The sequence below is a fragment of the Topomyia yanbarensis genome, chromosome 3, assembly GCF_030247195.1.
Source record: "Topomyia yanbarensis strain Yona2022 chromosome 3, ASM3024719v1, whole genome shotgun sequence".
NCBI lineage: Eukaryota > Metazoa > Arthropoda > Insecta > Diptera > Culicidae > Topomyia > Topomyia yanbarensis.
In genome coordinates, this window is record NC_080672.1 from 33,802,504 (window position 1) to 33,830,003 (window position 27,500).

General features: G+C 39.2%; 1 protein-coding gene across 13 annotated transcripts in view; it reads right to left on the minus strand.

Annotated features, from left to right (window-relative positions):
• Positions 1-26,519, minus strand: part of LOC131692737 (sodium-dependent neutral amino acid transporter B(0)AT3) — a 95,491-nt gene extending 68,972 nt beyond the window's left edge. For 6 of the 13 annotated variants that reach the window (XM_058979960.1, XM_058979969.1, XM_058979958.1 and 3 more), the window contains exon 1: positions 26,408-26,519. The gene's annotated coding sequence lies outside the window, so the exon portion shown is untranslated. Of the gene's footprint in view, positions 1-6,543; positions 6,561-7,143; positions 7,287-26,407 lie in introns of those variants that run through there. The other 7 variants (XM_058979964.1, XM_058979962.1, XM_058979967.1 and 4 more) reach the window with 6 other exon arrangements.
• Between the last annotated feature and the right edge of the window lie 981 nt (positions 26,520-27,500).

Here is a 27,500-nt window from a genome sequence, read left to right on the forward strand (position 1 = left end):
TATGGTTGAAATTGTTGAGGGGTTTTAAAATATTCTCAACGGCGAAAGGAGCCTGGGAAGCGCCGGTCGAACTCCCCAGTATGCTGAATTACGCAGCGGAATGTTCGCTCTAAACGCCATTTTACCGGATTTTTGTTGGAAGTTTAGTGAGACTTTCGATTGATGGTAGTTCGGTGAAGTTTTGTTAGGTTTCGATTATCAAATCTCGATGTGTACAGACGAACCTGCCAAGAAGTGCTATTTATCACAAACGCCATTATGGGGTAAGCTGAGTTAGATATGCAACATCACTTGTCTAAAAAATCTCTTCCAAGTTGCGTTCTCAGAATTTCGACATACTGCTTGGTTACTGAGATATAGCGAGAAACGTGCTGAGAAATTTTTATTTTTTTCCTTCAAATGACTGTCTCTGAGGATCGGCTCAGGTTATCTTAAGGTATAATCTGTTTTTATGTGTAAAATTATCTGAGAAACACAATGGCATAATCATTTTCAAAACAAAAATACAAGAAATTTTGAAAAAAGTGCAGTTTAAGTTTTAAATTGAAAATATAGCATATTTGGTAACACTGTAACCAAAAATAACTATTTTTCTAGATTCCCTGACTCATTTTCTTCAAAATGCATCTCACCGATTATTTATAGACTAACTGAAGCCAAAGATATGGAAAAAAGGTAATAATTGATGTTTTTTCTATGGAAAATTTTCCATGCACGATTGTGATACGCCTTACAAATTTTGTCATCAATACACACCTATAACACGTGTGAGTGCGACTTTTGTTTACATTTATTGTAAAAATTCGCAACGTAGTCAACCGATTTTCGTAATATTTGAGAGATGAATACGGAATGGATAGAAGCATCAATTGTCTTATTTTAATTGTTTATACCTAAGCTTTAAGATATTCAATCTCAAACTTTAAAAATAGTTTTTCTCAAAATGTGCTAAATGGCGCATGTCATAAGATAGCACAGCAGCGATGATGAGGCATCCGGCCAAGGATTGAGCAACTGGGTTCCTGGACCCATATCGTAGAAGTTAAGATGTAAGTTGAGGTGTAACTCTGTGCTGAACTTAATGGCTGGAGGATCCTACACAGTGGACCGTTATTCTCTTCGCAAACTGTTGGAATCTAAATAGGATCGCGCCCCATTTAAACCTGATTTGGTCGCTACATCCGTTAACATCCCAACTTGCTCGGTGTCGTCTAATTGTTGTGCTATATGTTGGCAATGAAATGTTTTCTATCTACAATGGTTATTACAGCACAAGTCTATCTCCAGCATAAACGTACAGCAACTATAAAATTATCTCGACTTATGCAGGAAGTTGAAGGTACCATAGCATTGGTTCAAGAACCGTATTTCCATAATGAAATCCTCTATATTGGAAAGTTACTTAACAATGACTTCATTGCTTACAATAATACAGGCATGACTAATTCACGTGAACTGCCTCGTGCGAGCATTAGCGCAAATAAGGCTATTGACGCATCCCTCATATCGGAGCTCACAATTCGCGATATCTGTGCTGTTACAGTTACCCTCACTGTCAAAAAGTATGTATTGTATTTATATTGATGCATAACCAGTCATGACCTTCTGATATTGTATTGTAAGCGTTGTATCATATTGTAGCAGAAATAGTGTTTCGCTTATTATTGGGAGTGATACAAATGCTCATCACATCATTTGGGGCGGCTCAGATATCAATCTGAGAGGCTTTGAACTGATGGAGTGCACAAGTTGTACAATTCTTCATATTCTGAATGTTGGAAACCGCCCAACTTTTGCAAAGTCTGGGAGAGAGGAGGTGTTAGACATAACGCTTTACTCTGAAAGAATTTCTGGTTGCCAACGTCTTATTGAGAAAACTCAATAAGCTTGGATTTCGAAACAACGACGGGTTTATCGACTATCACCAAATACTAATTACTGGAGTTTGCATCGGAAAAATGTTTGACAACAACAAGCTTGAACAATCGTGCCCAGTGATTTCGAAAAATCTGCTACAGTTTTCCTAACTCCACTGCGGCATGCTGACCAGGGCTTTAACCGGCCACTGCAAACTCAATTATCACGTGGCAACTATTCAGCGCGCTGAGTCATTTTCATGCGATCTTTTGCGAATCCGACTACGAAACCTCGTATCATGTAACATGCAACTGTCCAGTAGTAACGCAATTGCGATTTCGAGTTTTCGGCCGTTCTAACATAGACGACACTGTGTTAGTTTTAGACTTACTCGCAGGCGATTTGAACTAATTGCGTGCTTAATTTACGTGCAGTTTGTTTTTGTGTTGTTATTTTTCTCAACCTTTCAATTTTGCTTCCTCCCTGCTCCTTCTCCTTTCCTTCCGTTCAGGAAATGATGAAAAGATACGGCAAAGCACAAATCCCAGACTACCGGGAACTTGCCATTTGAGCCAATATATTCTGATTCTGTTTCCTGATTCCAGATAGTATCAATTGTTTTTTTGGTTTGATTAAGAGGTTTTAACCATAGAGTCATTCGACTCATATTTCGAGTTAGAAAAATCTCTTTGGAAAAATTTCTAACCCTATGTGCGGGGTTGGGAATCGAACCAAGGTGACCTGCGTAAAACGCAATCTATTTACCAATTACACTATGCCCGCAACCCGCATTTACCTAATAATGATTTGGCCCATACCAAATTGTGTAAAGGACAATGTTAATTAGATATCTTGTGTGAAAGAATGTTAAGTGAAGCCTTGAAAAAAACCTGTTTTAATCCACTTAGCGGTACAGTTGGGCCTTTCTCTATCAATTTGAAAGAAAATTTGAACAATGGACTAGTTTGCTATGGACGTGTGTGACAAAGATATATTTTGCGGAGAGTACAGTCGCAATGAGACGAGAAGGTATTTATGGAACATTGTTGTCATGTTGTTAAACCATTACATTGTACGATTGATAGATTATAGTGAAGACCCGCTTTTATCAGCCCACGATTTTGTCAGCCTCATATGAAAATTGATAGTTGGTAGTTTGATGAGCTCTAGCAGACGAACCAAGTCGAATTCGAGTAAATTTTTTCTTGAGCATATTTTTCTTATCTTAGAGATCCTTAATATTAAAAAATCCAAATTTTAATTTCATTTTAAATTTTGCGCTGTCTGACCCTATTAAGCGAAATTTATCGGAAAGGGTTATGAAGCTATATCTAGGGACTAAAGAAAAATATTTTAAGAGCTTTGGTTTGTTAAAAAGAAAGAAAAATATATGTCCCAATTTTGTCAATATCCCCGTTTAAACAGCCTAAAACTCACCAAAGGGCTGTTAAAAACGGATCTTCACTGTATTAGAATTGTTTAAAGTTGATGCAAGTTATTATGAAAATGCTGCTAGTTAACTTGATTGCTTATGCTACAGAATTTGCGAAGTTAAAGGCTGATGAAGAACTATCTCTGATAGTCGACGCCGGCGGTAAAACATGATGATGAGTTATGTTCTACCATAGACCATGCGGTAGACTTGGGTGCAAGGCCCAACTCCTACTTAATAGAAGGCAAATAATTCTTCACATTTCCTTTCGATCATGTCCATATGAGCCTGCCTAGTCCTAGTTTTCCGTTCTAAGTTTATAACTGATTCGTTCTAGAATATCTATCCGTCTTTCAATTTCATTGCTTTCGTTTCTCTTAGTCTCAAATTTGCCGAAAATAGCCAACAAAATCGATACAATAGTTTATTTATGTTCTCATTCGTATTCATTACCAACTATTGGTAAAACTTATGTCATAAAATGTGTGATAAAATCAATTTATCACTATAAGATGAATTGATCTGATCTTTTCGATATCAAATTTGAGCTGAGCGACTCCAAATTCACTTATAATATATGGCTATGGGACGAAATTCTTTAAAAATGTATATGGCGGATGAAGATAATGTAAGTCAAAGGGGAGGGAGGGGGGGGGGTTGATGTAGAAAGAGATGGTGTGAGGTGAAGCTGAGAGGGGGCTGATGGAGTATGCAACACCCAGCCTCATATTATACCCACCATTTGAGATTTGGGTTATGAAAATCGGTTCAGTCATCACTGAGTAATCGATGTGACTAATTCTGGAATAGGTCCAGAACCCGAAAATTCCGGAACTGTCGATAGTGGACATTATATTCAAAGCATCTTTGATTGGCCATCAGTGATCTAGTGTTGTAAATAGAAATGATGATATCTAGACTTGCAAATAGAAGTATTACGTTTGTACCGGTTTATATGGGAAATTCCTATGTGGTCGCAATAAACAACCTGTAACTCCGGAACCAAATGTCAGATACGAATGAAATTCAATAACAGTCCATGGGAGTATTGTACCTTTAATTTGAAATCAAGTTTATAAAAATCGATCAAGAATTCCCTGAGAAAACGGCGTGAGATTAACTTACGAACTTGGAAAGTACCTGGTGGCACCAAGAACCGTCATAGGTGGCCAATGTGGCCAAAACTGTTTAGAATGATCATTAGTGATCTAGACCCGTAAATCCGAGTTATTTTGCACCCTTTTTGATATGTATTACACAATTTGGACATCATGGTGTTACCATTTTATATGGGAATTTGCTGGGTGACCGCACTCTTCAACCCGTAACTCCGGAACCGGAAGTCCGATCGACAAAAAATTCAATAGCAGCTTATGGGAGCCTTATACCTTTCATTTGAAATTTGAAAATTGAGCGATTCGGTTCAGCCATCTCTGAGAAAAGTGAGTGAGATTTGAAAACACACACACACATACAGACATACACACACATACAGACATTTGTCAATTTTGACGAACTGAGTCGAATGGTATATGAGAGTCGGCCCTCCGGGCCTCGGTTAAAAAGTCAGTTTTCAGAGTAATTGCATATCCTTTCTTTATGAGAAAGGCAAAAACGCCAATAGCATTCCTACATTTTCCTATTTCTTCAAAAAGATGAACGCATTGATTCCAAAAAAATCATGCTAATTATAACTCAATCGCCCGTAATCTAAATATTGCTTCATGACCTAATCCGCTAGTGCAGCGGTTGCACTTACTCATTCTTTTATCGATTCATTCACAGGAATAGCAAATTGAATTGGTTTCTGTTGTCGCTTGAGGGGTTTTGGCATATAACCAAATGTCCTCAAATATCTGCAGCCCTTACAAATTGAATACAAATAAAATGGTTTATCGAAGGAACACCTGGAAAATGAAACATTATGCCACATTATGCGATCGAAACAGGGATTATTGAATGGATTAAGTTTGGAGCAGCTTGGTGCAGCGCCAAATAACGCATGTGTTCTGAATTATTATTTGAACTTGCATATTCCTTCCTTTACCCAAGCCAATACACGGTTTAATGTGAACGACTGTATATGTCAAGGCATTTGCGGGTTTTTTGTTTACCTTTTGCATAATGTTCGAGTCAAAAAAAATTGAACAGGTGCATACTAAGTAACGAAAACCTCATAAGTACTATATATCGAACTAATTTTGTGTTTTCTATTTACAATTAAAACGCAACGTTGAGGAAAAACGAACCAACGCCAAACATGAAAGTATGATATAAAAACAAATAACGAGTACCCGGAATGTCCGTCCGGCATTATGGCATTCACCGTGTATACGAATAGTACGTAGACACGGAGGACGTACATTGATGGCAATGGTCCAATTTGTAGATTTTTTAATCCCGCTAAAAATAACCACTAAAAAGTTAGTTCTCTGTTGGTCAGTTTCTCTATACGTTTTTAGAACGGTCGCTCCACTCGCACTACCGCTTTACAATCGTTCGTCTATTAGTAAATATAGAAAAGTAGTTTTCGGGAACTTCTATTTGAATAGAAAATTTAAACATGTATATAGACAATATTGGCATGTGACCATGGATGTCTTCATGTTCTTGGCCGATACGAGTATGTATCTCCAAATAACTGCCCAGCAAACAATTTGTTGGGAGAGCATGTGTTTCACCTTGTGCAGTGAATATCGTAGGAGGTTTTTGTGAAAAAAATCTTTCCGTGTCAAATTCGGTTGCGGTTACAAACAAAAATAATGAAGCGCTTCGGTTGAATGTGAAGAAACCTTCAACCAATTTTTTTGTCACCATCCTTAAGTTTTTCTCTAGGATGGATGAAAACTCGAATATCTAATTGACCAAGGGAATTTAATGGAATAGTATCAATAACGAAAGCAAAACAAATAAAAATATCCTTCGAAAAATCTAGAAACAAATTAGAATACGTGCAGCGATGTACTATCTGGATGATATACTTTAAAAATCTTTCAAGTTCGGTATATGGAACGGTAAAATATTTTTAATTATTAGCGGTTCTTCCACTCTCAAATTTTTACTGTACTGGAATATGCATAATTTCTGGTGAGCTCCCGGTTTTGATCGAATTTTGGCACTGTATCCAAATTTTCGCCTTTTGCTTCCACAGGCTTCGCTGTAAATTATTGATATACAGATTATTTATGAGACGAGTGATATATAACTCAACTGTCACATTAACGATCTTTAAAACATGGTGAAAAATGTTTTACCTAATACTAGCAAAATTAGATTTTTATGATTCTATAATCCTGGTCAAATGTCAACATGACACTGATATTACACCACATCATGATGGGAATCTCAACACATAATTTTACTGTATGACGAACGCTACGTGACCTAGGCCAAGATAGATTGAGTCGAATCCTCGCAAGACTCGATCGTACCACACTAATTCTTGAATAACAGGAGTACTGCTCCCGTTAAACACTCTGCTTAAAAATCCGAATATTATTTTTAATTGATTTCAATTGCTGATCGGCGATAATCTTGTTTGTTCCACTTGCACTGTTATGCTCTATCGTTGATTGATTGATACGTTAGCACATCACAGGTCACACCGTAAATCTCTCTCGTTTATTTCCGCTACCAACGAACGAACACACAGACATGTCCTATCCTGCTTCGCCTCCATACATTTGGCTCATGGTTGGAAAAATCGATATTCGTTCCCGTCATGCTCGGCGGTACTTTCACCACACGTCCGAAAGCCACCCACACAAGGCACAATCCACGACAGCGTCCTAGCGGTGATGGTTCCGCAATAACGTGATTCCCTTTCAGCCTTGGCCGGCTACCACTTTACCCACCCTGTGCTTTTCCAGAATGGAAAACAACACACTGTATCTAATTGTTACACGAGACGACCGACAAGCTATAGTTCCGCAAACGAACAATCAGAACCTGTTCGACCTAACACTGACTACCGAATGAAGGCCGGTAAAACTGTTTGCTTTCCTAAAGCCACTGAGCCTTCGAGGACGGTGAAAACTATCTCACAAAACATTCGGACCGATGTTCATGCCGAAAACCATTTCATCCGATTCGGGGGCGAAGTCGGTTCATTCGAATGCATTGGTGTTGGTGTAGTTTCATCACCCACCACCCACTTAGAACTTTTGAGCGCGGCATTTTCCGGGCGCCGTTTGCCATTTCCGCCAGCTACTGATACTGAACAAAACAAAAACTAGCAATGCCGTTGGGTACTGTTAGATAGTCCTATTCTTTCATGGTTGCTATTCTCCGTCTGGGCGAGGAGGTGAATGTGTGAAGTGGTTAAAGGATGATGACATTTGGTCTGGCAATTTCGTCTGTTTTTCTCATCACAAGTGGTTGGTTGTCGGAGCTTCGTAATTTGAAAACCCTGTTCGGATCCTTCTAGCAGCTTCAGACTGTGCTACTATTGTCAATAATGCAGCACTATTCGTCACGGTAGGATCCATTCCGGATTGATGTATTACAATACACTGGATGATATTATTGCACTAATATCTTTTTTTTTTTTTTTTCCAATTCGTTTATTTGATAAGGCAGGTTTGCGTTAGCTTAAAGGTGCCAATTTTGTTTTGTTTTACATTTTAAATTACTTAAAACTAGGGGATTACATATTGATTAGCTATACATATACAAGGGGGTAATATAATTTTCGTAAGATTAGGGGGTCATTTAGTTTCTATGGCAATATGGTTTGACATTTTTAGCAATGAGATTATTGGAGCAAATAATGTTTAACTAAGGGGGAAAATTTATACGGCTATCTTAAAAGTAGAAATAATTAGAGGGCGTGATTAAATTTTGTAAAGATTCGGAGACATTAATTAGAGTTATTTTATGTGGTAGTAGAGTTGGGCATTTTCAACGAGATCATATAATATAATAGTTAAAACTAGAAAAGGCAAGAAGAGCTAAATGCTTCATGAAGATATTTGAGGGGGGGGGGGGAGGGGTGTTACTTCTGTGTATAAGAGTCAGGGGAAGTAGGGTGGACAAACATGGCAGGGGGAGAACATTATTTCAGTTTCAGACTTCGGGAGATCAACGGATGGATTACAGAATCAGGGTGGCCTTCATCAGGAAGAATCATGTACTGGGACGCCGGGTGGTCGTTCTTAAGATGGCAGGGGTTTCTCCAGACGATTTCGTAGTGCGGCTCAGATGTTGATCGGCTACATTTCGAGTTGTGCGTGTGATGTTCGTGCTTTAGGTCCCGTGTTTGTTGGCTCATTTGACAGGGATGTTTTGTGTCGCCTTGGAGTCGCATCAAACCATCGTGGGTGTATGGTACAGGTGGAAGAGAGCGTTTCTGAGAATGATAAGGAAAAAGGGGCAGTTAAAGTTGGATATTGATGGTTTTTATGAAGGTGTATATAAGGGACATATAGAGGACATCGCGGCTTGCCAACACATCTCGAACCGGGACGTTGGGTGGTCTTCCTCGGGCCCGGAGGGTGTCCATAAGCCGAGACCTGGCGAAACTGTACTCGGTGCACGCCCAGACTATGTGCTCTATATCGTGATAACCGTCGCCACAAGCGCAGATACCACTCTCCACGAGCCCAATACGTCGGAGATGTGCATCCAGCGTGTAATGGTTCGCCATGAGTCGGGACATCACACGAATGAAGTCACGACCCACATCCATCCCCTTGAACCAAGGTTTCGTCGATACCTTAGGGACTATCGAATGTAGCCACCTTCCTAGCTCCCCGTTGCTCCACGAGGTTTGCCAACTTTCGAGGGTTCTCTGATGAGTAATACTGAAAAATTCGTGGAAGCAAATTGGTCTTTCAAAAACGTCACCTTCAATGGCACCCACCTTAGCTAAGGAGTCCGCCTTCTCATTGCCCGGAATGGAGCAATGAGAAGGGACCCACACCAAGGTAATCTGGAAAGATTTGTCAGATAAAGCACTCAGTAGCTCCCGTATTTTCCCCAAAAAATACGAGGAATGCTTTCCATGTTTCATCGAGCGAATAGCGTCAATAGAACTCAGACTATCCGAGACGATGAAGTAATGGTCTGCGGGTAATGTGTCAATGACTCCAAGGGTATACTGAATAGCAGCTAGTTCTGCGGCGTAAACTGAAGCAGGGTCACTGAGTTTGTAGGAGGCGGTGAACTTTTGATTGAAAATACCGAAGCCAGTGGACCCTTCGAGGTTTGATCCGTCAGTATAAAACATCTTAGAACAGTCGACTTCTCGGAATTTATTATAAAAAATATTTGGAACCACTTGTGGGCGTATGTGGTCCGGAATTCCACTAATCTCATCTTTCATGGATGTGTCGAAGAAAACAGTAGATTCAGAAGTATTTATGAAATGCACACGGTTGGGATTGTAAGAAGAAGGATTAATATTTTGCGCCATGTAGTCAAAGTACAGGGACATAAAACGGGTCTGAGAATTGAGCTCAACAAGCCTTTCGAAATTTTCAATCACCAACGGGTTCAAGATATCGCATCGAATGAGCAATCGATATGAGAGTTCCCAAAATCGATTTTTCAGCGGGAGAACGCCCGACAGGACTTCGAGACTCATCGTATGGGTCGACTGCATGCACCCTAAGGCGATACGCAAACAACGATACTGAATTCTTTCGAGTTTGATGAAATGTATGTTCGCGGCGGATCGAAAGCAGAAGCATCCGTATTCCAGTACCGACAGTATCGTTGTTTGATACAACCTAATTAGGTCTCCTGGGTGGGCACCCCACCACGTTCCGGTTATTGTACGAAGAAAGTTGATCCTTTGTTGGCATTTCTGTTTCAGATACCGAATATGGCATCCCCAAGTACCTTTCGAGTCGAACCAGACCCCTAGATTTTTTACTGTGAAGACCTGAGCTATAGTTTGACCCATTAATAGAAGCTGTAGTTGTGCTGGTTCACGCTTCCTAGAAAATACAACTAGCTCAGTTTTCTCCGTGGAGAATTCGATACCCAGCTTAATAGCCCATGCAGACAAATTGTCCAAGGTATTCTGTAATGGTCCTTGTAGATCGACAGCTTTGGGTCCCGTAACAGACACCACGCCATCGTCTGCAAGTTGTCTTAACGTGCAGGAATTGTCAAGACATTCATCAATGTCGTTGACGTAGAAATTGTATAACAGGGGGCTTAGACATGAGCCCTGGGGAAGGCCCATGTAGCTAAATCGTGATGTCGATAAGTCACCATGCGAAAAATGCATGTGCTTTTCCCACAACAAGTTTAGTAAAAAGTTGTTTAAAGTCGCTGAAAGACCATGCTGGTGCAGCTTCTCTGAAAGAATGTTGATCGAAACTGAATCAAAAGCCCCCTTTATATCTAGGAACACTGATGCCATCTGCTCTTTACTAGCATAGGCCATTTGAATTTCGGTTGAGAGCAACGCAAGACAATCGTTCGTCCCTTTGCCTTTGCGAAAGCCAAACTGTGTATCTGACAGTAAGCCATTTGTTTCGACCCATTTGTCGAGGCGGAATAGGATCATTTTCTCGAACAACTTCCGGATACAGGACAGCATTGCGATCGGTCGATACGAATTGTGATCGGAGGCTGGTTTTCCTGGTTTTTGGATGGCGATGACCTTCACTTGCCTCCAATCGTGTGGGACAATGTTAGCCTCAAGAAACTTATTAAATAAGTTCAACAAGCGTCTCTTGGCAGAGTCTGGCAGATTCTTCAACAAGTTGAATTTGATTCTGTCTGGCCCTGGAGCTTTATTGTTACACGACAAGAGAGCAAGTGAGAACTCCACCATCGAAAAAGGTGTTTCGTTCGCGTTATCGTGACGGGACGCGGCGCGGTAGATCTTCTGTGCCGGGGCGGAATCCGGACAAACCTTCTTGGCGAAATCGAATATCCAACGGTTTGAATATTCCACGTTCTCATTAGTACTGTTTCGATTTCGCATACGTCGGGCTGTTCCCCAAAGAGTGCTCATCGATGTTTCTCTCGTTAATCCGTCGACGAACCGGCGCCAATAACCGCGTTTTTTGGCTTTCATCAAACTCTTCATTCGCTTGTCTAACGTCGCGTACTGTCGAAAACTAGCGGGTAACCCGTCGTTCCGGAAGGTCTTAAACGCGGCGGCCTTCTCTGCGTACACGTCTGAGCACTCTTTGTCCCACCAGGGATTGGGAGAACGTTTTTGTATGTTCGCGCCGGGTACTGGCTTAGTCTGAGCTTCATTCGCGCTGTCGAGAATCAAGCCAGCCAAAAAGCTGTACTCTTCCTCCGGAGGAAGTTCTTGAGTAGATTCGATGTTGTCGGATATCGCGGCAGCATAGCTCTTCCAATCGATATTTCGTGTGAGGTCATACGAAATATTGATTGTTTCCAATGGCCTTGAGCCGTTATTGATTGAGACTACGATCGGCAGATGGTCGCTACCGTGGGGATCAGGGATTACCTTCCACGCGCATTCTAACTTTAGCGAGGTCGAGCAAAGGGATAAATCTAATGCGCTTGGGCGCGCAGGTGGGGGAGGAATCCGTGTCATTTCACCCGTGTTTAGAATTGTCATGTTGAAGTTGTCGCAAATATTGTGAATTAAAGAGGAACGGTTATCATCATAAAGGCAACCCCATTCCGTACCGTGAGAGTTAAAGTCGCCTAAAACTAGTCGCGGTGCAGGCAGGGATTCTATGATGTCATGTAGCCGGCGATGCCCAATCGCGGTGTTGGGGGGAATATATATGGAAGCTATGCAAAGATCTTTGCCTTTGGTTGTTACTTGACAAGCGACAACTTCAATACCTGTTATCGAGGGAAGGTTAATTCTGTAGAAGGAATAGCGCTTTTTGATCCCCAAAAGCACTCCTCCATAGGGGGTGTCTCGATCCAGGCGAATAATATTAAAGTCGTGGAAGTTGAGATCTATGTCGGAAGTTAACCAAGTTTCACATAATGCAAATGCATCGCAACTCAAATTATTTATTAAAATTTTGAAGGAATAGATTTTCGGGATGATACTTCTGCAATTCCACTGTAGAACAGTGATCAAATCCGTGACCTCGTTCGATGAGTTAGCCATCGAAGGATACAATCGCTGAGAGGAGGGGCCATTTAGCAGTCAACTGCTTCAAAAATGTTCTCACTGTAGGGAGAAAAGCTAACATAAGACTTTTAATAGGATCAGTTATATTGAAAGTTTTTATTATCCAGTCCACAATGTCCGAGAGTTTGATAATTCCAGTGCCGCGATTATTCTCGAACTGAAACAGAGGAACACTTGGGATTTTTGATGTTCCGGGAAGTGCTGGGAACTCCTTCTCTGAGTTTAATCCTCCGAGACCAGGAGCTAATTGCTTCGGTTTGGTTGCAACACTTCCAATAGATGTGACTTTCGGAGTCCCGTCAAGGGATACCTTCTGGCCTTTACAACGAACTTTAGGAGAGGAAATATTCCTCCTCTTCCTATAACTTCTAGGCGCCCTAGTAGATGTTCCCTCTTGTGGGTCATCAGCCTCGCCCTCGTTAGGAGGCAAGTGAGCATAGATGTTTGTTGAGGTTGGTGGTGTAGCTTTCTTTAGCATTTCTGCGAAAGAACGTTCGGATCGTCCCGCAAGGGAACGTTTTAGTTTATCCCCGCGTAGTTTGTACGCGGAACATGCCGAGATATCATGCAGATTCTCTGCACAGTAAGGACACTTCTCAGCATTCTCACTGCACGAATCATCTAGATGATTCTCCCCGCATTTTCCACAGCGGGCCTTATTGCTACAATGGGTGGCTGTGTGACCCAATTGTTTACACTTTGTGCAATTCATGACCCGCGGCACAAACAAACGCACAGGCAGACGAACCTTGTGCAAGAGGACGTAATTTGGCAAAGCGGTACCAGCGAAGGTCAACCGATAAGAGTTTGATTGGGGGTACGTTTTTGAACCATCCCCCGCAACTACTACTGAGTGCAAACGCTTGCACTCGAGTATTTTCACTGGCTGAAGTATGCGGTCTCTAAAACGGCCAACCCCGTACTGCAGCAGATCCTCGCATGTCAAACTGTCATCGGTGACAACGCCTTCAGACTGTACTTTTACAGCTGGAATATACACGTGATAGTCCTTCGTAAAGTGCTCGCAGCAAGCAATATCGTTTGCCTGCTTTGAGTTAGTCAGCACGACCCTCAGCCTGTCTGAGCGGACCTTTTTTATTTCGGTCACAGCCGTGAACCGTTCCGTCAGGTCTTTTGAAATCTGTAATAGATTCAGCGATTTTGTTTTGGGCCGAAAGAAGACCACAAAGGGACCGATCGAGAGCTCTGGATATTGTTTGGGTCGGGGGAGAGCCTTAGGAGTCGACTCGATCTCCATTTGGCCATCCGGGGAGGAAGCCATCGACACCGTCAATGCACGGGGTCAGCACCCGCGCAGACGGGAAAAAGCCGTAAATGTATCAAAAAGGTAGATTTCACTTATCTGTATACTCGTTTCCCACGACGCACCAGTCCAGCTTAAATAGCTGGTTATTGTTCAATCCTCGCTTTACGAACAAAAGGTTGAGGAATGTGGCCTAACGGTTAACACACGCACAAAAGAATAAAAGTCCAAACCTCGAAGAGGCAGAGAATGGCAAAATAACCTTGAACGCGGATTACTGCACTGTTCTTTTTCCAACAGACCGAAAACAAAACACTTCTATCTCGATCGAGCGATGCGTAGAGACTGACTCTAATATCTTGATGTTGTGTATCGGTATATTAGTAACTATTACAATAACTCAATTATGCTAATTGACCTTTAAAACAGAAAAAATATAAACAAATGCACAATTTGACTGACTTAATTCGAAGGTCACTGTATCGTATTTGAAAGATCTCTTCGTAGGTGATTATTGTATTTATGATGAAATACGAAAACATTTTAGGAATTCCACGAAGATCCGCCAAATTTTTAAAATCGTGAACGACCATCTTGGATTCCCATGAAATTTTACACATTTCACCGGCATGGAAGACTAAACATATTCCACAGTCAATAAGATTATTTTGACTCAAGAGCAGTTTTTAAAAGGGGCGTGTAGCATTTTCGAAAAAAGAAATAGATAACGGTATCTTATACAGCAAAACTATCTGAGAACGAGTTGCAGAGAATTAATACTTCTGTACAAAAAAATATGCGTTGAAAAAATATGTAATTTTTCACAAAAATAAAAATTTACGTTAGAAATTTAAATTTCAAAAAACCCATTTTTTTTTTAATTTTGTCAACACAAACAAAAAAAGAGAAAAAAAAACATTTTGAATGTAATTACACGATGGAGAATTTATCGGTAAAAAAGTTTTTCTAACAATAATTTTATACATGTAATACAAAACTGTAATTTTGTTACAGAATCTTAACTATTATTTTAAGTCAAAATGCATTTAACAAAAAATTTCCTAATCGCCATTTTAAATCAAAATGCTCATAACAAAAACTTTCTTGAATGTTCTAATTCTCAAAATATTTTTAGTTTTGTTTTATCAACCCTATTTTTTGTTACTACCTTTTTAATAGTTATTCACGTTTCTCCATCAACAACAATAGGTTTTTATCAGAAGACCTATTACAGTATTGTAATTTAGACTGCAAATAGTATGAATTATAAAAATATGTCAAAAGTTGTTGCTAGGAAAACTTTTTTATTGAAAGCTTCTCCATGGTCCAAAAACACTTAAAATGTTTCTTTTGCGTCTTTAGAACGATAAACATCAGATCGATGACATTTTATGATGGTGTAACGAGCATAAATAAAAAAATTGTTTATGTTGTAGCAAAATTCCAAATATCTCGACAACTATCGCATTTTGGAAGAATTTTGTTAAATGTATTTTGATTTAAAATAATACTTAGAATTATATTCTGTAATAAAATTACAGTTTTGTATGCCAATTAGTATGAAATTTTATATATGTATAAACTTATTGTTAGAAAAAGTTTTCCATCATCCAATTACATTCAAAATGTTTGTTTTCTCTTTAGATTTTTGTTGACAAAATACAATAAATTAAAGAATTTTATTTTTAATTTAAATTTTTAATGTAATTTTTTTATTTTTCTGAAAAGTGACACAATATTTTGAAACCTAAAGTGCTAACGCTAGTTCGTCGTCGTCGTCGACCGGCAGCATGCGCATAACAACAGAACAGGTCAGATCTTTTTTATATTAAAATACCGTTATAAATAGTTTGAAACATATCGATGCATATTATATAATTATCAAAATGAGTCAGTGAGTGTTAGGACTTACAGTGAGTGAAGCCCGATTTATTGAGTCTCGCTTGAGTAACGGTTTAGAATTTGTTTGCACTTGTTCCGAGTACGTTGGGTGAACGAAATAATTCCTTCTAGTAAACCCGCCCTGATTTCGCTAGCCGGGAAAACTAACATGCAACTTCGCATCGATTACAATTCGAAATCGATGGCGCATAAGCGGAGTTGTTAAGCGAAAGGCTTTGGTAAGTAACAGCTTGGCTATTCTATCGTTTTGCTTTGAGGTTCCGTTCTACCTGTTGCCACCTGCACCACCAAAACCATTACAATTTTTTTTAGTGCATATTTTTTTCGTACAGAAGTATTAATTATCTGTAACTCGTTCTCATAGTCTTGCTGTATAAAGTACGGTAATCGAACAAAACAAGTTTGAAATTAATGCACGTAGAAACGTCTACGCCCTTTTGTAAAATTGCTCTTGCATCAAAATATTGTAATTGGCAGAGAAAATCATGGAGATTCGTTTACTGAATACAACCGCAAAGTTTCGTTCGAATCGCCAATGGTCAAACTTTGCGGTCGGCCGGTTTCTCATGGAATCCCTCATTTCTTTTATTTTGATGCTCACGAGCTGTGTCATTAAAACCTTATCTATATTCTGCCAAGTAAAATTTCTCTTGGCTTAAACAAAAATATCTCAAAATTTTAAAATAATTGGATAAAAAATGAATTTTTAACATGTCGCTGAAGCAAGTGATGTCGAGGATTTCTGTTCAATTCAATTCATTCGAATTATTTGTACCTTCCAACTTCAAATGTGATTGGCTACTATTATTATATTTACGCTTTAACGACCAACCCCTTCAAATGGGTTATCATAAAAATAGTCGAAAAGAGAATTTTCGAAAACTGACGGCAGAAATGGATTCAGTGACCCAAAATTAGTTAAAACCCCAATTTTTAGCCATATTAACCAATTTTTATAATTTTCTAAAAACTTTGTATGGAGAGGTGCCACTGTGCAATGTGATCTAGCGGCGGGCACTAGTACTGATAAGTCAACTTTGTGACATGAGAATTAAAATGATGGAAATAAAATTGACATTTTAACGGAGATGTCATCAAAACAACGCGACGTAACTCTTGGATGATATTAGTAATCTGATAAGAATTCCGCTAGACGTTAGAGATGGTCGGGTTTAGATTTTTTGGAACTCGAGCCCGACCCGAACCCGAGAGCTTGAATATTGATAAACTCGAACTCGACCCGAGCCTAAAATTATAATATTTGAAAACCAGACCCGAACCCGAACATTTGAAAATTGAAAAATCCGAACCCGAGAATAAAAAAATTGTAAAACCCGAACCCGAAAATTATAATTTAAAAAATCCGATCATAACCTGACTTGTTAATATGGATAATCAATCAAAGATCCCAAAGATATTTAATTTGAGGCATCCGAGCTAGATCCTAGGCTCATACAAGAATGATAGAATCGCTCGAACCTAAGGTAGACCATATGCGTTCAGTTATATCTGCCTATGACAAAACAAATCACTGGTGAGTGGAATTCGCATTTGTATTAACTATTACTGAACGTAGAATTTGTATTGTTCTGAGAAACTTAACTGGATTGTCGATATCTTAACTGGAAAGTAGGATAAATCGGTGGCCAATTGATGGTGAAACAAAAAGCTTGATGATGACGTAATCAGTTTTAAACAACCTTGCTCGTCGTACATAATTAAAATTTCTAATTTTTTTTATCGATAACTATTCATGCAAGAGCAGTTTTGTATAATTTATTACATGTATTAAATTAAGCTATGGCAATTCGTATTCGACAGTTTACACGACGTCACCCAGGTTACTGCTTGGTACGATTAAAATTGTTGAGAAGGGCGTCAAACAAGCTTCTCTCACGCGTTCTTGATGTCATATAATATCATTAGCGTTAAGACGATCTATGATGGGGTACATAATTTCTTTTATGTATCAGATAGTACGGTAGAGATGCTTCAACATCTTCAATGGAGTTCCTGGAACGATTCCAAACTTTTAGAAATCTGCTAATGGTTGAACAGAACGCACAATATTCCTGCAATTAATACCTTAAAATCGTGGAAATTCATGTAGGAAATCCGGATCAACAAGTCATTGTTGTTCATGGCACTCATATGATGATGGTATACTAGCGCCACTATCAAATCAGCGGTACATACATGAAACAAGCACTTTCTGTCAGATTGTTCCTAGGCTGGGCCGTCGCACGATCCGCATTCCTTCATGAAAATACAGGAATTTCCACAATTTCAACTAATTGATCGCAAAAATACTGTGTGTTCTATTCAAGTCATTAGTAGATTTGTAGAAGTTGCAAGTAAAATGTTTGTTTTGAAACGTACGTTATGAACGCCATCAGTGCATCTAGCGCCTGTACTACATCATTCAAATTTATCTAGGTAAAGATTCAACGTGTCCTTCATTTGCTTTCAGCCTATTTGGTAATTCTAGTTAAACCAGGGACAGACAGAACCCAGCGGTAAGTTTTCTGTCGGAGGACTCGGAGCCTGGAGAGACGCTAGTTCAAATCCAAAGTTTTTCGTCACTTATACCATCGGATAATTTTATTTTAAGTTTTTTTATTCAAAATGTAATCTACTATGTTTTCTGTTTAAGTCTGTCGGAACAAAGACAGTCTCTAGAAATTAAATTTTGGGATAAAACTCTTTGAATTGTCTGCTTTAAAAAAAAATAAATAAGACTATGTGCCTTTTTCAAAAGTTGCTCAATTTGAGTACCACCAAATTTACGAGTTCAATATATGGGAATTGTCAAGTTGTGCCGGACTGCGACGGCCTTTGTAGCCAATGGTTTAAAAGCACCTCGTGGATCGCAACTATGCTACGAGTATACACATCGTGCTGCATTTAAATTTAATTATCATTTTCTGTTAACAATATACAACGTTATATCTTAATGTATAATTTTAATTTATTATGTAGCAAAAAAGATTGCACTCATGACACTTCGGCGCAATTGAGTCTTATATTGTCCCGAACCCGAAAATTCCAAATTTCAAAAACCCGGACCCGATCCGAACCCGACAATTTCAAATTTGTAAACCCGGAACCCGATCCGAACACAAGAAGCTTGAATTTATGGAACACAAACCCGACTCCAAACTCGTCAGGTTCCGGTCGGGTGCGGGTTGCGGATCCAAAAACCCGAACCCGACCATCTCAACCGGACGCCCAGGAAAACTTCCGCTGACATTAAATCACTTTCAACTATCGATACATTTAAACTCCGATCGAAGACCAAGGATGAGCTGCAAAAATGAGTATCACCTAAAACTCTCCAGATCAGGCTTGCGGAGAATAAACTTGTCAGTATATATGAGCCCCAGAGAAGTTCTACTAGACCAGTAGACATCTAGAGATTCAACTGCAGTCCGGCAAAGAGTAGGGGAATTGTGGGAAAAACCGACACCCCACAACATTTCCTAGAAATCAAATTTTTATTCATTTCATGATACATTATTATTAGTACGTTTATTTAGAGCATTTGAAGAAAAATTGGATTTACGTTAGTACGCCGAATGTCATAAAAATAAACAAAACATACGAAAGCAGCGTTCATACTCGTCTGGATGTTAAATTTCGTTGGTAGATTTTAAGGTTTTAACCGAACAAAACCTTTTCAAATCACCACATTTTTCAGTACCTATTATTATCGGCCTGTCCTATGATCGACTAGGTGCATTAGAGACGAGTTTGAGAAATTCAATATTTTTAATCGCATTTATAAAAAAAATGTGCGCTGTTGGGGTAAAACCGACACCCTATGGTTAGGGTAAAACCGACACGCTGTTAAGATGGTTGTGTATACTTGCGATTCATTTCAAAATACTGGGGAATTTGTGACACTTCAATTAGCCTATTAGAACACTATAGTATCAACAGAAATGCACAGAAATACTTTTATTGTGTTTATTTCTTGTAAGTCTCTTTAAAAATCAAAAATTGGAATCTTTGCTTATCTGATTCTATCGAAGCTGTTGCTATTTCTGCAAAAAGCTCATCAAACCGAATTTCTAGTGTTCTCTTGGTTTGTCATAGACGAACTTTATCACAATGAGAAAATGATCTTATGTATACCCCAATAGATCGTTGATGATCAGAGTCCGAAAAATCAAATCTGAAAAAGATAGTTTTACTAAGAAGTGTGTGTGTCACTTATAAGTGAATGAATCCAATTAGCAGAACGTAGAACGCTTGCAAATCTTCTCTTACGAAATAATATGACACTGGAGGTTGCAATGATGTGCGCAAGGATTATTTGGAAATACTCATCAAAAAATAATCCTATAGCATAAAATACTCTTATTTATAGTACTACGCTTTCGAACTTTCTTCCCCTCACTACATGATGAAGCAATAAAAAGCACATATTTGCATCATACATACTCACACTTTATTATTCACGCATATATCTCATTTTTAATAAAGATAAAGATTTTAATAAAGTGGAGAGAAAATAAATTAAAGGGGATGTCGATTTTACCCCTATAGGGTGTCGGTTTTACCCGCAGTGCCTACAAAAAGTCACTTTGTTTTCCAAGTTTTTACAACCAATAATTTTTAATGAAATTAATTTTTTGAAGCGCTGAAAAAATTAAGTCTTGTTAAGAATTTTCTGAAGAAGAATTCTGCATAAAAACTATAATTTTATTGGTTTTGTGGCAACTTAGAAAAATTGTTAAGCTTAAGGTGTCGGTTTTAACTATAATTCCCCTAACTAAAGTAAACAATACATGTAGCAGGGAGTAGCATGGTTGGTGAGAAATAATTAGTTTGAAGTTCTGAAAAACACTGTTTCTCTCGATACGGAGTTTTTTCCCATTTGCCGTATCAACGATCATTATTTTTATGCAGAGATCTTCGATGAGTTTTGATACTCCCATTTGGTTTGTGTTAAGTCAGACCGGACTAAGTCGTAAAACCTTAAAAAAGGAGATAATCATAGCGCTGGATTAAGATTTTTTCAGCTATATTCGACTGATTTGAAATATGTTACAATAAGCAAGAATTATAATGTAAAGGATGCTGCGATTCAAACATTGAACTCGTTTTTCTCGAAATGAATACAATGTCACTTAGTCCGATCTGACTTAGCACCGACCAGTTGCTGTGTGATAAATGTCTTTGAAGTGTCAGTTCAATTCAGTTCATGAATTGAAGAATACCGCTCGAGCCGGTAAAAAGTGGTTAGATGAGCATAACAACTATTTCGTTTTTTTTTGTGAGCCAATGAAGGAAATAGTTTTAGGGTTCAAAAAGCTTTTATTTTTGTCTTCATTCACAATTTTTTTCAAGACTAGAAAACACAAAATGGCGCCCGTGTTGACGTTCTGTCTAAAGTTAGGTGCCCGTGGAATTCCAAAACTGCATATAGCCTGCTGCCTTAGAATAGGTCTGAAACACAAAACTAAGGCTCCAAAGTATCCTAAATTTATTGGAGTAATGATGGATAAAATATGGATAAAAAACATCAAATTTGACGTGATTGTGCGAGATCAAGTTTTTAGACTTTTTCCAACTATTTTCCTTTCACCACTTCAAGGTTTCACTAAAAATAATGAATGCATACAAAGAATTTGTGGATTTTATAGGTCATTCCTCCAATGAAAAAGGTTTTCTTTCGAGAGGTCAAAAGATGAACAGTTTTCAAATGAGACTACACAGTTTTGAAAAATGATATTTTGAGATAACCGCGTTTATTGTTTTGAGAACACTTTCGATGAATTATTCGTCGTAGAATGTCAATATTTTGTAACAATTATATGGAATTGCGGGTTTTAGACATCGCTGATTACAAATCTGAAGTCAGTTCTTCGAAATTCAAAATTGTCGATCCAATATGGCGGACCTCCATTAAAAGAATAAGTGGTATTTCAGACAAAATCGAGGTTTTGTGATTTATAAACACGAATTTGAGTTTAAATGTATCAAAATAAAAAAAATAAAAATGGCTATTCCAATATTGCGGACAACTTTTCATTTTTCACCGTTTTCTGTGGTTGTTTGATAACTCACGATTAGTCTGTAATGCCTCTACAGATCAAGCCGTGAAATACGTTCTCGAGACCTAGGTGTGTGGCCAATTAGTCAGCCCATTCATTTCCATTAATACCGGAATGTTCCGGCACCCATGCAAGGAAGCTCTTCGATTTGGGTTTGGCATGCGATCACTAGTTTGAACCATAATTTATCTGAATTAAGGACCTTGATTGCAGCTTGACTATCGGAGCCGAAGTTTTTAACTCTAAAGGACAAGTTTTGTTGAAGGGCAGATTGTAACCCGCCCATAATCGTGAAGATTTCTGTTTGGAATACAGTATCTACCTAGCGAGTGAGACAGCTCCAATCTTATTTCCCGACAGTAGACACCAACATCAGCGCGTCCGTCCAGCAGGGAGCTGTCAGTGCAACAGATCACTTGCGTAGGTTGTTGTCTCTCCATATTGCCATATAACCACTCCTTTCGAGAAGAAATCTTCACATGTCTAGTAAGGAAAACTACATGTGAGTGTAATATCACTGGGAGCAAGAATATCTGACACCCTGTAACCATTTGTGACCACAGTCGGTACACCCAAAACAGACCCTGCAAGAATCGCTTACATTAATGCAATAAATATGAGCGAAAATTGCAAGCATTCTGGTAATGTGCAAAAATTGCAAGAAGCTTCCTTGCATGTAATGCAAGAAATAGAAAAAACGATTTTTGCCTATGTATTAGCGATGTATGTGTATTGGTAAGTAATTTGAGTTAAATAAAAAAGGCAGCTGGCATTGAAAAATTAGCCCTCCGCGGGGAGATCATTAACCAACACTTAGTTCATCCAACCATGCTATCAGACGATTATGATTGGATAAAAGTCGTATATAAACATTTGGATGATTACACGATTAATAAAAAAGTGAAAGACGCACCCAGATTTGAACTCACGTCCTTATGCATCATTGCAGTGACTATAGACACTTTTCTATCTTAGCACATGTGGATAGAGCGTTAAAACTCGTATAATCGGCACATCCGCCATTTGATGCCGTCTCGTGTGTAATGAATAAGTCACAAAACTGCGTTTCATGATGGTGGTGAGGAATGAATAAAAAGTAGACGGAAAATAAAAACTCGCCGTGCGTTGCTATACCAACCAGCCTGTGAATGTAGAGGTAATCTTTTGACATTTGTGTTGAAGAAACGTATGTACGTATAGCAAGAGATGAAGTGATTTTATATGCTTGCCACAATTGCAAGCGGCTTTCACTGCAAAATTGCAAGCGATGCTAGCATTATTTGCAAGAGATTGTCGCTTGCAACTATTGAAAGAGATTTTTATTTTGGGTGTAGCAAGATCAACATAGTTTTTGTCCCAATGCCCTGCAGTCTGTATGCACATGATAGTGCTTCTTGTTTGAGGTGTATGTGTAATGGTTTTATATTTGGAAGTGCCGCAAGAGCAGCAGTCGGTGTTGTGGTGAAAGCACCAGTCGACGCTATGAGCGCCATTCTTTGCAGATGCTTAAGCTTTGATTGGACTGTCATCACCTCCAAGGATGCAAAATGCCTACCTTTTCGGCGGCTGTAATTTTTCTGCCTACATTCTCATTTCTCTTTCAACGCTACTGTCGTTCGCTATTGCAGGACGCCCAGCGCTGTACGGCAGGCTGTAAGCAAAGCAGTAACATGACAAAAAATACTGCCCCCAGTACAGCTACCAGAAGCGAGCGGTACAGCTTCTCTTTTCTTATTTTACACTTTTTAATATTTTTAATCTATTCAATATTTTCAATCACAAACGACAACAATGAATGCGGTTCGTTTATTCCACGACCGGCATTAACGCTTTCGTGTGCGGACCTCTCCCTTTGACTATGCAGAGAAACGTGTACAAAGCGAGAGAACACACTTTACTACGCTACACTCTCACCGAGCAGTCGGAGTACAGCAGCAAAACAAAAATGTATTCTACTGCTGTACGGGAAAATGTACTCGGTTTGGCTACCGTTCTGGCAAGAGCTGTAGTGATGCGTCGCTGTAGCGGGCTGTACGGCTTGTGCATATGTAAATATACCGAAAAAAATGTAGCTTACCGGTACCTTTGGCATCCCTGATCACCTCTCCCCTCTGCCTCCACACAAGGCATCCGTATGACAGTATTGAGACCACAGGTCCTTCCAAAAGTTCGTCTGCACTGACCAAAGATTGTTCCGATGCAGGAATGTTGGAAATCCAAGCTCAATGAGTTTCTCCAACAAGCCGTCGGCTACCAAGTTCCATAACAAAGGTGACAGAACGCTACCCTGAGGACAACCGCAAATTCTCAACTTCCGTATCTCAGCCTGTCGCAGTGACGAGCAAAGAATGCGATTACTAAGCATTGCGTTTATCCGACCCGAGATACATGACATACATGACGATATTACCTGAAAACAAAGGTGTGTTTGACGATAACGCGGTAACAAACTTAGAAAGTGTTTTTTAAGCAAATCAGTGCATCTTGTAACGTAAATGTCACTAAATATAATTGTTTTAGATTTCTTGAAGAAGGCGCAATGTACGTCGCCGAAACGTCGGATAAAAATATATAGACCGTGTTTGACATTTACTCCAAACTGAAAGCCGAAATATAACCTCAAACATTTAGATATAATTATTATACCGGTTAATGTGGAAATTTGGAATGACACCGCATACTTCAAGCCGTAACACAGGAACCAAAATTCCTTTGAGACTAAATTTGAGAAAATCAAGTCCGACATTTCTAAGAAGCAGCCGTGAATTCAATTCAGGAACTAAGCCATTTCCCCGAAGTTTCCGTTTATTTGGCATCAGTGAACTGAAACTATAAATCCAAGCTATTTAGAACACATTTTATGAAGTTTTTCATCTTTTAGATAACATGCTGATTCTGGTTTATATGGGAATTTCATGCGTGACCACACTCTTCAACCCGTAACTCCGGAACCGGAAGCCAAGTTAAAAGAAATTCAATAGCAGCGTATTGGAATGTTGTACCTTATCATTTGAGATTAAGTTCGATTCCATCGGTTCGGCCATCTCCGAGTAACCGATGTGCAATTGTTGGTCACATATACACACATACGCACACACAGACATTTGACGAACTCGACAATCTTAGTTGAATTGTATAAGAGACTCAGCCCTCCGGACCTCGGTTATGAAGTCGATTTTTAGAGTGATTGCATAGCCTTTCTACAGGAGAAAGGCTAAACGGATAATTTCCCAACATATGCTGTAACTACTCTATATAAGAAGTACGGCAAATAAAACAAGTATTGAAATGAAACATATCTACTATATTATTTGAATACATTCTGGTAGTGTATTCGAATATATTCAACGCGGTGTAATTAGGCAGAGCTCCGTTTTACAAAACACAAATCGTTTTACTTAGAATTCAACACTATCCACTACTATAAATTCAAGATAGTTTACAGGACTTAATCACAATCTACTTGCAATTAGATTTTGGTTTATTTTTGCAATGACAAAAAATGCATTCTCTACTATTATTAGGTATAGCACGAACTGATTGTGGATCTCCACCACCTATTTTTTCTTCATTTATATATCAAAACTGCAAAATCACTGTTGATAAAGTTTGTTATGATTTAATATTTAACAAATATAATCTGTGATGCATTAGTTCCGTTGAAATAAATTATTTTCCAATTACACATTCCAATCATATCAGAGAATGGAAATAGCACGTGCTTCGGTTTCTATCATTTCCTAGCTTCTGTTCAATATATACAATTTTCTCTTTCAATGCCGAACGGTGCCCCAGTTTACAATTACCATATACAATTCCGCTGAACCAACGACTGACCCCCGTAGGCACACCGACCGATCGATCTTAAACGCACGATTCGCTGAAATATAACACCGCTCAACAGCTCGCCCATTCAAAGCACGACAAAGTTCACCGTCTGATAACCATCCCGTTGTCGCTCGGGCAAACTCCAACCAGGCAGGCAGCTACCCACCCACCAACCGGGCTCCACCCGTTTTAGTCGGTAGCGTGCCAATTATTTCCCGCTGCAACTGATTCGCTGTCAAAATGGGCAGCACGTGAGCACGAGAGATGAATTTCGCTCCAGATTCAGAACCTGTGGCATGATTTCGCTGCAGACCGCAAAGGGTGGAATTTTCCATCGTCGAACGACTCCTTTCACTAACACGTACCATGGTAGCTACCAACACTACACCACGCCAGGATTTCGCCTCGTATCCCGAGCGCACCACCACACTACCTTTACTGACACTAAACGGACTGGTTTGAAATGGGGCTGCGAATCTCTTTCGTTTGAACCCGGAAAAATTATACTTGGAAGGGGAACGCAGTTTCTCACAGCCGACGTCAGAAAGAATTTAACAAATCCAAAAAATAACAAATGAAAACTTTGTCGTTATGCAATTGACTAACGTAGAAGTGTTGTGGAATACTTCAATACTGTATAGTGAAAATTTCCGATGAATTCGCTGTATTCTAACTAATTATGTAACAAAATCGTTAGCGTGCATGGCGATAAAAGGACAACGAGCAAAAATTTCGTCAGCACAACTAATTCTAACTAGGCCATTTCCCCCCGGCTGCTTGACGATGAGTGCTACCACTGTTCACGAGGCTTGATCAATATCATTTGACTGTGATCGATTTTTTCTTCCATATAAACATCATCTGGAATTTCCACTGGCACCGATTGACATTGATTTTTCTCTTTCGCTTAGCGCTAGCTCCAGCTTCCATCAAACTGAACTTGGTCTGCTCTGCACATGTATGTATAGGTAGATTTGTACCAGAGAATGAGAAAATCACCACCCACTCCACCGTATCCGAAGGGAAGGAAAAACAGTTTTCCAGTACTGGTTACTTTGCTATTTTCACGACCGCACGGTTTGAACTCACGAAGGGAACTGAATCGCTACTCGTGCCAACCAGCAACGTATGCGTACTTAGAATTCTGGCTGCCGAGGAAATCGCTGTATAGCATATGCTATTCGCGAAGGAAGGAATCAAACAATCGGTTACCTATAACGTGTAGACTCAATATTACCGTTTGGTCGGTAGGGATGCTTTGAAATGGTTCTGGTTGGATCGGAATGATGTCAGAAATGTTTAGTTTGTTATTACGATAATTTGAAGTAGCAAACTAAATCAATTGCAGATTTCCCCGCTCGTCGCATGCGCAGTACCCCCGACAGTACAAAGCCGGCTAGGGCTGGTTCGGGCTGCAAGTCGGTGGTTTTGTACTCTGCACTATTTTCGCTAGTCCGGCCTTCCATTGGAAGTGTTCAACTTCATAAGATGAGGATCAAGGCGGAATGTTCTAGTATCGAAGTAAGGGCGAAGAGCAAGATGAAATACGTATTTTCAGTTAACCGGTTCTCAATTCACCAAATATTAAATCAACAATCAATTGAATGTCGTTATAATATAAAAAATGAATGAGTCCGATACACCGAAAAAATGTGCTACCAAATTTGTGAACAAAGAGATTGAAATTCTGGAACTACCAAGATTTTACCTTATTGGATTTTCGATTGATTGACACCGGTGTAGTGAAGTGCACTGGACCTGAACCATTTTTGCACTTTCTAGCAGAAGTGCAGAAAACTGAGTATGTTCCATTGACACTTCTGCTAGAAAGTGCAAAACCAGTGAACTCCATTACATCGGTGCACATCAATCGAAAACCCCATATGAAAACAAAATCGTGGACAGAAAACTTGTGATTCTTTTTTTTAAATCAACGAAATTAACTCAATTTCCTTTCCATCAAAATAAAAATTTAAAATGCATTTTGCGTTGCGTGTAAGACGTCAAAGCCCCGTAAGAAACTAGCTCTATATTTAACAAAGCATCGAACGAAGTAGAACAGCGTAACACTTT